Below are 12,378 nucleotides of genomic sequence, written 5' to 3' on the forward strand. Positions count from 1 at the left end.
ATGTGATTGGAAACCACCCAAAATACAGTACACAAACATTAGAAATTAGAAAAAAATAGAATTAAAATACAGCCACGTCTTCCCTAAAAGGCCTCGTAAAACCTTTCTTTTTGTGCATAGATTGTTTTCACCTGCAATAACAGAATCAGAATCCATCTAAGCAAGTGGCATTTGCACATGCATGTTGGGCATTTGGACTTCTAACTACCCAACCTGTTCTTTTAAATATCATCTGCACATTCAGTCTCTGCCTTTTGTGAACACAAATGATCGTGTGTACAGAAACGTCAATTTACTTAAGGTTCAGCTCATACAGTCAAATAAATGCTCCATTATTTTATGTCTTGTTCTCTCCTGCTCCACTCAGCTGTCAGATTTTATACCTTTGTTTTTTCTTTTTTTAATCTCTGTCCCCACCATGGCATCTGTCGGTGTTGCAGATGCATTTGGGATTTTCAAAGAAAATGTACATGATATATCAATGAAAGCATCAGCAATAGGGCTGACATACAAGGGGACAGTGCCCCTTTTTAAAATGTGCCACGTGTCTTCATTTAGGCACCTACTTCAACACCTAGTTAAATCTACGGAAGATTCTCATTGGACTTCCTGGAGAGGAAGGATGGACCAGTGATTAGCGTGCTACTCTGGGATTTGGAAGACCTAGATTGAATTCCCTGCTCTGCCACAGACTTCCTATGTGACCATTTAGGCCCAGATTTTAACAGTATTTAGGCGTTGTTGCGCTCAGCATCACAACACTCAACTGATTTAGGAGCCTAAACCTTATCTTCAAAAGGGATTTAGGTGCCTAAACACCATTGGCAGTTGCTATAAGTACCAAAGGCAGAGATCGACTTCAATGGGAGTTGGATCAGACTCCCAGAAGTTTCCTGTGATCATTGATGTTTTTCTTCAGTAGGATCCCTTTTACCATGTGGTTTTTAACAGAGACATCCCTTAATGAATAGCCACCGCATATTTTGCCATGAGCCTTTACCATAAAAGATGGAGGAAAACAAATGAATAGATGCCCTATTTTCCTTCAGTCGTTATCTTTCCCCACTGCCTAGGGCAATAACCTAAAGAGTAATCTCCTACAGAGATTTTCATTTAAGAATCTCAAAGCTATTTCAAGGACTGGTAAATATTATCATTCCCTATGTTACACATGAAGAAACTGAAGAGCAGGGTGATTAAGTGACTCATCCAAAGTTACCTAGTGGTGGAATGGGGAGGATAAATTTAGCTCAGGCATAAACAGCCACAACTCCCATTGACTTCATTAGAAGTTGTGCTTACTTATGTCCCTCATAAATTTGATCATAAGTCTCCTGCTTCTCAGTTGCTGTACTCATCACAGCATGCTGCCTCCCTCTGATATCTGCTAAGGATACTTCCCTTCCCCCAGAACAGCTGATTAAAATTAGTCTGGAACTTTAAGATCAACCTGTACACCAACAGAGATAGGAATTTCCGTTCAGAGGAGAAGTTGAGTCTTTATCTTTGTCAGCAACCAGAAAAAACAAACTTCTAATATGACTCAGCTAAACAGGGTTGTTATTGTGTTAGATGATTCAGACTTTCTTTGTAGCTGTGTCTGCTTACAGATTTCCCCACCCAAACAACAGTACTTGCTGTACTGTGGCAATGCCCATTTTGCAAATTTTGGAGTATCCACAGATCGACAGAATCTGCCAGATATTCTTAAAGCTGCTTGTAAGGGAGACAAAGTTAACAGGGACAAATCACTTGTAAATGAGGGCCCGATTCTCCTTTGATTTATGACCATGTGCATGAGAAATAGCTCCACTGGAGTAAACAGAGTTATGCTGGGGGTCCAAAATATTTGTTTCATATCTTGTTGCTGTTTCTACCCCAGAAGAATATGCTCAGTGCAGTTTTCAAAGAAGATTCCATGTAAGTATTTTGTACTGTTATCAACTTCATGAGTTAGAAGCACTTTCCGAAGGATAAATTCTATGTTAACTTAATAGGGGAAAGAACCATATAGCGCTGGCTAACAATGAAAACTGTCAAGACTGCAAAATGCATACAGTCAATAATATTAATAAACTAACACAGAGTGTCAGTGTTGAGCAAAGAAAAGTTTATGGAGTACAGTGGAAAACACATGCACATTTTGTCAGTTTATATGTCACTCCTTCTCTGTCACCACATAAATAGCAAGTAATAAGTGCATAAAGGTGCAGGTTAACATACATTAATTCCTTTATCTGTGATTCATGCTCTCAAAAGACAGTAAAGCACAATGAGCAAATACCATGAAAGCTTTGAAATGCACTGCCCCAGAGCTCCCTCTAGCAACCATTTGCTGGAATCTTAGTGTCATGTAAAATCTGTCTCTGTTGCTCATAAAAATATTCTTGATTAGAATACTCATAATATCCACACAAATAAAAGGTACATTCTGTATTTCTATTACAGTGATTCATAGTATTTTTCATGCCCTAGTATTTCTATACTTTGCAAACTTATATTTCCTAAACAATGTAAGCATTTGTAATGAAAAGTATAAAAGCAATGGTTAAGCATGACTCACCAAAATGAGCATTTGAATGTAATATGAGCATGAAGCATTAAATAGCAATTTTCAAAACAATGAACAACTGAACTAAATGTACATCTGCTTAATCTGTGTCTACACTGGAATGACAATGTCATATGTCGTCAACACACTCCACAGCTTTAATCAACTGGGTTTAGGTAGTTTGAAAGCTCTTCAGGACAGGGACTTTCTGTGTGCAATGTGTGTTACAGTGCTTAGAACAATCAGGCCCCAATCCTTGACTGGGGCTTCTAAGAACTGCATCAATACAAATAGTGATGATAATAATTTACATTTTAATTGGCACCTATTTGAATTACAGATCATTTCCACGTATCTGTTTCATGTAAGGACCTTTCTCACCACAATGAAATCGAACCACTTATCTTTTGTGAACTTTGAGTTAGTTAAGATCTTGGGAAAATTTTAAAATGTTGATCTGAATGTGTAATGACATCTATATGGAACTGTTTCTGCAAACAACCTCTCAATTTTAATAACTTTCCAGTGACTTAATTCTTTTACTCATATTGTAGATAGTTATATAATATTTAGATTTTCCTAATAATGAAAGTTATTTTAAGATACAATCTACTTTTGGAACATAGCTTCTTCAATTTGTCGTGGTTTGAACTGCTCTGCTCCATCTAGTGGCATATGAAGTCCATGTTGTTCAAATATTCAGTACAAATATGTAAATCATTTTGAGTCGCTAAATAGAATAGTATGTCCTACAGTCAGAGAAATAGAAAGTTAACTTCATATCTGCAGAAGGCAAATGAAAGTAAGCAGAAGTTGCAATGCATGCAAAGTACTGAAGGCTGTAACGTATGTGCATTGTAACCAAAACCATCCAAAAAAGAAACATGACTAGAAACTTAATATGATCGCAAAAATGGAAAAATAAAAATGAGCCAGATCTTAATCTATACCAATTTGCAAGTGCCAAATACAACATTTTCTATGTGAAACCACCCAAGCAGCAGCTCTTCTCCAACCTTTAACACAGGGGCACTCTGGAATGCATTCACACAAAATAAGTGAATAAAGCATGAGAACAGCAGCTAAACAATTTTTCCCCAGCCTTCCATATCAAAGATGTATGTGTTATGGTCCATTTGTTGAACGATTCACTCATGCACAACTAGAGGCATCCTCCATACTCCCAACTATGGAAAGTATATAGAAACCAGAAGAAAAGGGAAAGACAGTTTTCAATGCAGCCCTTCCCTTCCATTTTATGACAATGTGCACTGGTTAGGTCATCTGCTTAAAACTTGGATGAGGTAACTAGAAAAGAATTCTACCCAGTTCCAGTGCTGAAGCCTGAGATCTACAGCATGTTTTATTTAGCTACCTATTATTTATTTAAAAAGGAAAATGTGCACTTCTGCATATCTGACTTTCACTGCATCAGTGGAGGTCAGCTTTTCTGGTGCAGAACAATGCATGGTTTGAAGATAGCGTAGTTACTGACTTGAGAGTTTTGTATGCCAACAATTTCTGAGGACACAAATTTTGCTTCTAACTGGAAAGGGCAAAATGCAGACAACACCAAGTGATCGTATTCTCTTTGCCACAGACAATAGCACAGATCTACCTTTTCTCATGAGAGTTAGTATTAATTGTAACTACATTCAGGATGATGCTTTCTCTTCATTACAAAAGGACTGACACCCAGAATGAATGTTTTTGGACTTTCATGTACATAAGGCTTTCATCTATTTTTCTTTAAACAAACAAACAAACAAAATACAGATGAGAAGATCTCACAAATCCCAGCCTGTGGAAGAGAATAATTACTGTGCTTCAGATCAGTACACTGCGTGGAGAGAGGTAATTATTGTTTACGCTAGTGACAGAGATAAGCAAGTCAAAATAATACAAATCCTACTGTTTCTAGCCAAGTGTAACAAGTCTGTAGGAAATTCCTGCCTAATTAATGGAAGCGATAAAAGGCTAAGAAAATGTCAGTGACATGCAGACATTTTACTCTGCCTAACACAGTAAACATGAGAACACTGATATGTCTGTATCAAAAAAGGAGAAATCCTTTAAACAACAGTTTCGGCATGCATGATCTGCAAATTCCTCATAGAGAAAGAATGCCCATTAATTCCACTGTAATGCCATATGATTGGGATCCACATGAAATAGATGCATTCAATCCCCAAACGTAGGCTCAAGCCATACAGTGCTCTCAATCTGCACACACAAATTGAGGGTAGTGTAGAACCTCTTACAAATGAAAAGAGTACCAGGGTTTGCATTCCTTAAGGCCAAATTCTTCCCCAGGTATGTGACACACTTATCTGGGGCATGGTCATGAAGTTAAGTAAATGAATAATCTAAAGAGTGGCATGACATGGGGTAACTGGGAGAAAAACTGAGGAGCAGGCAATCTAAAACTGCTCCAATGAGCAAATTCCTTATTTTCTGTCCGCCAAATTCACAGGCACATTTTGGGCCATTCCTGGACTGTGAATTGTGTGTAGTGTGGAATAAGAGAAGAATAGGATGACCCTTATCCTGCCTTGTCTTACCTGCTTCCTGCCCTGATACTACTGGTCCCCAATCCTTTCCATCTCGTCCTTACAGCTACATATAATTAAGAGAAAACATCAACTCTTTTGCAAGCCTTTCATCCTGCCCTCCAATTCCTCCTCTAACTCCATTTAAACCCCAGGTAGTTCATATTCTTTAGAATTACATCTTGTGGTGTGATAGACGCAACACCAAAGTGACCCCTCTCCCAAGAACAGAGATTTTCTGCTCTCTACTAACTTGATTGGGAACCACATGAAACTGAGATGCATTCAATCTCAAATTGTGGGGTTGCTCTATTACACAACCTTTATTTCCCAGAATATCTTTCTGGGTTTGGCCCTTTAAGTTCAGCAGAGCCAAAAAGCTGCAGCCCTCAAACTGTCATTTGCAGGTAAGTTCTAATTCCATCCCTCTTTCCACCTACCAAGTACCTGTTCGGTTTCAGGCATTTGGAGCTCTTGGATGAACATGGACAGTTCACATTCACTGCAGTGGGGGCTACATAACCATCCACGGATGTACCTGGGCCTTTACATGATACTGTATATAGCTCAGAGAAAGATACACTATTCAGCTGGGTGTGTTTATCAGTGTCTAATACAGAATATGACTCTTTCACAAACATATTTAAATATACAATTGGTAGATTTACAGACGTTTAAAAAACATTGAGAAATGCAGCTGCTCAAAGCCTAGGCAAATATGGTTCTGCAGCTACAGTACCCATCTGGCAGAATCACTGGAATAGTCAGACAACACCTACAGTAGTAGAAAAGCAGTTGAACCAAAATCCCAGATTTGAACATCCCTAAACACTCGTCACATTCAGATTTGGATCTGAACTAAGCAGCTAGAGCCCAATTTTGAAATTTGCATTCAAGACTGTTCCAAAAGGCTTAATACAATACACGTTCGGAGAGAACAAAAATCTATTTGAAAGAAAATAAATCACATTAGCTATCACATCTACTGCCTATAAGAAATCATTATGACTGCATGTGATAACAAAATGCGCAGTACACTTGGAGATTTATGGCACTGTTTATTTTGGTTCAAAATATATTGTGCATTTTACATTTTTGTTTACACTCCATATGCATTTTAATCACTTGGCACAGAAAGAGTGAGCCGTGAAAGCTTGGAGAAGAAAGTGCAGAGTGGAAGTTACCAGGCATTCTGAATACATTTAAATTTGATGTAAACCAGAATCTTTAGTGTCTCCATGCAAGTTATGTAAGTCCCATACACACCAGCAAGAGAAAGAAGAGGAGGGAGATGGAATATACAGATGTGGCCCTCTGACTGCCCACTTAGCGACCCAGAGCTTCTCTGTTATCTTGAGGATGGACTACTAGACCCAGAAGGTGAACAACAGAACTGGTGGAGAACATTATCTTCCCTGCCAAGGTGGGCAAAAAAGAAAAGAGAGAGAGAGAGAGAGAAAGAGGAACAGAATCACAAGGAAACAACATTAGGAGAATTCAGCTACAATATTGAAAAACAGTACAGCCCATCTGTAAGCAATGGAAGGAAGCCCAATTGCACTGCTCATGACATCTTTTAGAGAATATACACAGTGCTAAATTCTGGGCCTCATTTTCAGTAGATTTCATGCAATAATCAAAAGACAGCACAAACCCAGGTTAATGGCTATGGCAGTAAAGACTGTGTGAGGTGGAAAGCTTTGTATCAAAGTGCCTAGCTACTTTTTAGAAGGGTAATTTCTATTTTTACCACTAGAAAAATTATTTCAATCTGTACAATTCACTGAATTACTCACTCTGCCCCAATCTATTGTAGGGATAAAGGTCCTTGGTTTTAATTGATCAAAGAGAAAGACTCCATGAGGACTTCCAAATGTATTTAATTGCAAATATAGGAGTGGAGGCATAATTTTTTTACACGATGATTTACGTGTAGAAGTATTTCTTACAGATAGTGCTGTACTCCTTTTTCTTTTAAGCTAGATAGAACTCTGTCTTCAGAGTTGCCAGCATCATGAATAGTGCTACAAATCAGAAGTTACACATGCTATTAAGTTACAAAAGCAATCTGGAATACCTACATCTGTAATGCGAAATTGTACTCTATGGTGGGAGGAAGTAGAGGAAGGGATGCCAGCTTATCAGGAAGCTTGCACGATGTCCCTTCTTTATCAGTAACACCACTAGTGGCCATTTTCTTTAACTATATAGCAGGCTAAAGAAGAAGGATGGAAAGGAATACAATAAAGGAAAGTTTGGAGTAGCTATTAAAATAATCTACTAATTGCTTTTAACAGTGTATTGGCTGTGAATGTATAGATTACAGTTTTTCCATACCTAGGTCCTGTAGGTCAGAAGGTGGAGAAATTGCAAGTATTATTCTATTTTTATACTAGTTTTCCTGTGCAATCTGGTAATTTAAACAGAATGAAAATCATATTTACTGGCATTGAAATCTCTTATTACAGAATACATTGTTTAATTGTTTCTTTGGTTCTCTGTTTGGAATTGCTATATTTCTCTCAGGAGCCATCAACATTATGAACTTCTGCTCCAGTTTGCATGAGTCGTGTCATTTTTATCATTCTGATCAGTTTGAAATAATATGGTCTGGCATTTACGTGGAATTTTAAACAAGAAAATTACAACACTTAAAAATGTGTTTCAAAGTCATAGTTAGCAAATTGTTATTTTGTTGGAATGAACATACCTTCTCAACAACTGCTGTGTTTTGTGAAGCCTTAATAAGCTGTCATTTTAGCCACTCACTGTATTCTGTGCAGGGGCGGCTCTAGGAATTCTGCCTTGGCGTGCTGGGGCCTGGAGCCGCCCCTGATTCTGTGAAATGTAGCTCATTGGACACATCTGTATCTGTGACAGACATTTGGCTGGAAAACCACATCAGAACACCCTTACTAGTAGATTGTGGTGTTGGAGGTCTCCCAGAAAGACAGGGCATTCTAGGACCAAAAGACATTTCTATGTGAGATTTTACAGAGGAGTTTAGGGTATTTTCTCTGAGACTAGGATACACTGTACTTCTGTTGAATGAGGAACGTGAACCTGAGGGTGGAAAAGGTATTTTAACCTGAAAAAATTAGTAATGTTTCAATTGCAGGAATCTAACAAAAATGGATTTTCCCTGATTGTCTGACTGTGCAAATATTTCACAGAACAATTTGGGAAACTGATTGTGAAAAGGAAACCTGTCACTTATACATCAACAGCTAACAGCTAGGCATTTAGTTTATTATAGGATGGTGGATTTCCTGTTAACCATTACTGTAATATCTGGTTTACACTGATTACGTCTGGCACAGGCAAAAAGGATGAGCATGATCAATCCTTCTGCTATTTTTGATGGAGTGGTTTGTTACACATTAGCCAACATTGCTGGTTAAAACTGAAAAATTCTGTATTGAATTTCAGAATAAGTACAGAATTGTCAGAAGAATAATTTTACCTCACAGAGGTGCTGATTATACATTATGCAGGCAGAGAATGCAAGAAAATCATGGGGTTTCTTTGGTACTATAACATCCTTTGCAATATCTTTTTGTTTTCACAGGCATCACTGGGGAAAAAAAGAAAAGAAAAGGAAATCTCCAGTTTCAAGATTTTAGAAATCACCTTTGGACATGACAAGGCATCTGGTTTGAAAATATCAGTAATGAAAGCTGAAGAGGGTAGATGGAGGAGTATGGTTGGGAACTGTTATTTCATGCACAACAAAGCAAATAAATAGTATTCATACAAAGAAACAGATCAGACAAATGGAATTCAGCCTTTCAAACAGTTATTTAAATGTCTTTCAAGCATTAATGTTAAACAAATCTGTCCCGTTGTAGTAATATGTACATGCTTATATACACACATATGCACATATAGTACAAATATGTATATACAGGTATATTTTCCACACACACACTCTTTCTCTCCTGATTATCCTCCAATTTACACTGAACTATTACAGCTTCAGTATTGATCATACGTAAGGCTCTGTGTTTGTAACGGAGGTCGTGGAAGTCACGGATTCCTGCGATCTTCGGTGACTTCTGCAGCAGCTGGTGTGGCTGACCCCAGGACCACCCGAGCAGCTGACCCTGCTCAAATGACCCTGGGGACAACCACACTGGCTGTTGCTGGAGCAGCTCTGCAGCCAGCTGCTCGGAAACCCCACAGCCAGTCACAGCAGCTGCAGCAGTCCCAGGGGCGGCAGGAGGAGCCACTGCTCAGGGGCTCCTGGCAGCAATTCCAGGGTGACCGGAGCAACCGCTGGCCCTGGGGCTCCCCCCAGGGACAGCTTCAGTGACAGCAGGCTCTCAGGGCTTTCTCCTCCCACAGCTGGAGTGGTAGTGGGCCCTTCGGGGTTCCCACCCCATGGCTGGAGTGGCAGCAGGCCCACCAGGTCTCCCCCCCACAGCTGGTGCCACGGGCTCCCTTCCCCCTTACAGTACCCTCTCCCCCCAAGATTCAATCAGGGGTATTTATGGTATATGTCATGGGCAGGTCACAGACGGTGATATTTTATTTTTTTGCCCGTGACCAGTCCATGACTTTTATTAAAAATACCCGTGATTAAATCTTAGCCTTAACTATATGTACAGAAGCTTGAGGACCCTGAGCAATAACATGTGCATTAAGTAATTACATTCAACTGACCTGGAAGTCCCTCCTTTTACATGAGTGGAGTGCAGGCTGAATCCACAGCTTGCAAAGGCAGCCATTTAAGGATCGAATTCAGTGACGGTGCAAACAGTCATGTAAATTGAATGGCAAAATAACATGAAGCAATTCTGCAGCCAGTGGCTGTACAAAATCAATGTATCTTACAACTGGTGACCACATTTAGCTCTGGTTCAGTTCCCAATTGAAGCCTGCTTACAGCAGGGCTGAATTTGAAATTTGACTTGTAATGCTGGGAAAAGCATGTTCCCCTCCAAACAAGGGGTAGGCTGCATTATTTTAGACCCTCTATGATTTGTTTTGCCTGCCATTCTCACCCATCAGCATAGGTACTTCACCTCCCCAGGAGGTGGTAGCTATATCAACAGGAGAAGCCCTCCCATCGACACAGCACGGCCTACAGCGGGGGTTAGGTCAATATAACTGCGTCACTCAAGCATCTAGGTTTTCATACCCAAGTGACAACGTTATACCAACGTTATACATTTGTAGTGCAGACCAGGGTTTAGTGGGTAAATGATAATGCTTCTTAGCTAAAGAAGGATAAATAACAATGTAGTACTTAGCTATTCCATAAATTACATTAATTCGCCATTTACATAATCCACTGATGGATATGGGGCTGGCTTCTATGGAAACTGTACCATCTTAACTGTAGGGTGCATCTGGTTTTAAACCTTTCCCCTATTCTCTGCAAAATCAAATGATTGTTTTTACTATTGAACAGCAGTTTGTTAACTATTCAAATTGTATTCTGTTTACAATCTGTTTCTTAGAATGAATGAGAAAAGGACAAAGGATGCAAGGTGTAGGGGCTAATTTGAACACAAAGGAACAAGCAACGAGCTGGAGTTGGCATCATGTATTAGCTTACTTTGATTTCTCTATTTTATATTACAAAAATTTAAGAAACATCTTGTATTATTACAGTGTACATTGAACAATGTAAAAATGAGCAAGCAAGGAATTACTGCAATAGTTACAGTTATTAAAAATGCATTATTTCCTTATTAACAATTCAAAACAGATGCCAAGGTTCCTCTTGGCTAGAAATAAAACTGCTGGAGTGAATAAAAGATCCAGTAATTAGCTAACAGCAAATCAGAGATGCTCCAGATTTCACTGTAGTGCACTCATTAATTGATTCTCTTTCAGAGCAAATTTCACTTTTAATTCTGGGCTACAAAATTAATCCCTTGGTGTATTTTCTAAATAAAACTGAAAACCTAAAATTAGAATTACCCATCCATTCTCAGTTTTTGTTTTCTTTCCAGTGGTTTGTATTATTAACAAAAATTGAAAGATTTAAGGCTACATTAAATGTTATTAAAATATATGCAAATGTAGGGCCCATTTTGTAAATGTTCTATAGACTGAGTTTCCACTATCATCAATGAGAGTTCCACGTAGAGAGCACTTACAAGATCAGGGCTGTAGTTTGCATACTACTTATTGAATAAACTGTATTTATATGGCTATTACATTGTAATTTCATACATCAGGAAGCAACAATCTACAACAACTAATTACTTGGGGCCAGACTCTGATATCCTTACTCTCAATGAAGGGATATCAGAAGCTGGTCCTTAATTCAAGTCTCAGATAACTTTGGACTTAGAGGTAAGCTACTAGTTGATTTATCAGTTCAGGGCTTGAACCGAAAAATCTGAAAAAAAATGTTTCATGTTGACCAGAAACAGAAAATGTTCATTTTTTTCTTGCTGAATTGGGTGGGTGGGTGGAGAGCAATTCAGGTTAAACAAAATGTTTCATTTGATACAACACAATCCTTTTTTCTTCTTGTTTTTGGGTGTTATTTAAACCTTAACAAAAAATTTAGCTAAATTTGAAAATGATATGTCATTTTGAAATGAAAAGTCACAAGTTTGTTTTAAGAATGTTGAAATAAAATGTTGCATTTTTTTCAGTTTTTCTCCCCTCACTTTTCTCATTTGAAACTATTCACTGAATTCAAGCCGAATTTGCACTTCGGTCAACCCAAAACTGCATTTTTCAGCAAAAGGCTGTTGGTCCAAACATTTTGCCCAGTTCTGCTTGGAATCAATTGAGACACTGCTTCTAGCCCTGAGTGTGGGGCGGCACAGAGTTCCATCTGCTAAGGAAGAACCCTGGGAAGGAATTGTGACTCATAGTCCACTTGGCTCCCTCCTGGGGAAGGACTGCTTTGCTGCAGATAGGAAACAGCACACTTCCAACTTTAGCCAATGGGGCTGGCTGGGTGTAGCGTGCTGAGGGGATAGGCAAAGCTTCATTCACTCTCCACTCCACCCTATCTACTTTCTTACAGCAGAATCAAGGGAAAGGGGAGAGTTGCAGCCCTACAGAGCATGAATTCTTCCTGTGCCTGGAACCATAATCCACCATGCAGGGGGCTGGGCTTACATGAAGTAACTCCTCTGCACATTAAGGCCTGGTCTACACTGGAGAGGGAAGTCGATCTAAGATATGCAACTTCAGCTAGGAGAATAGCGTTGCTGAAGTCGACGTATCTTAGATTGACTTAGAATCACTTCGTGTCCTTGCAGCGCAGGATCGATGGATGCTGCTCCCCCGTCGACTTTGCTGAGCTGG

The 12,378-nt window shown here is 39.1% G+C and overlaps 1 protein-coding gene across 3 annotated transcripts in view; it reads right to left on the reverse strand.

Annotated features, from left to right (window-relative positions):
* The window catches only part of IQSEC1 (IQ motif and Sec7 domain 1), a 710,112-nt gene that overhangs the window by 269,487 nt on the left and 428,247 nt on the right, over positions 1-12,378 (reverse strand). The gene's annotated exons all lie outside the window — the stretch shown is intronic.

This window comes from Gopherus evgoodei, chromosome 7 (assembly GCF_007399415.2).
Source record: "Gopherus evgoodei ecotype Sinaloan lineage chromosome 7, rGopEvg1_v1.p, whole genome shotgun sequence".
Classification (NCBI taxonomy): Eukaryota; Metazoa; Chordata; order Testudines; family Testudinidae; genus Gopherus; species Gopherus evgoodei.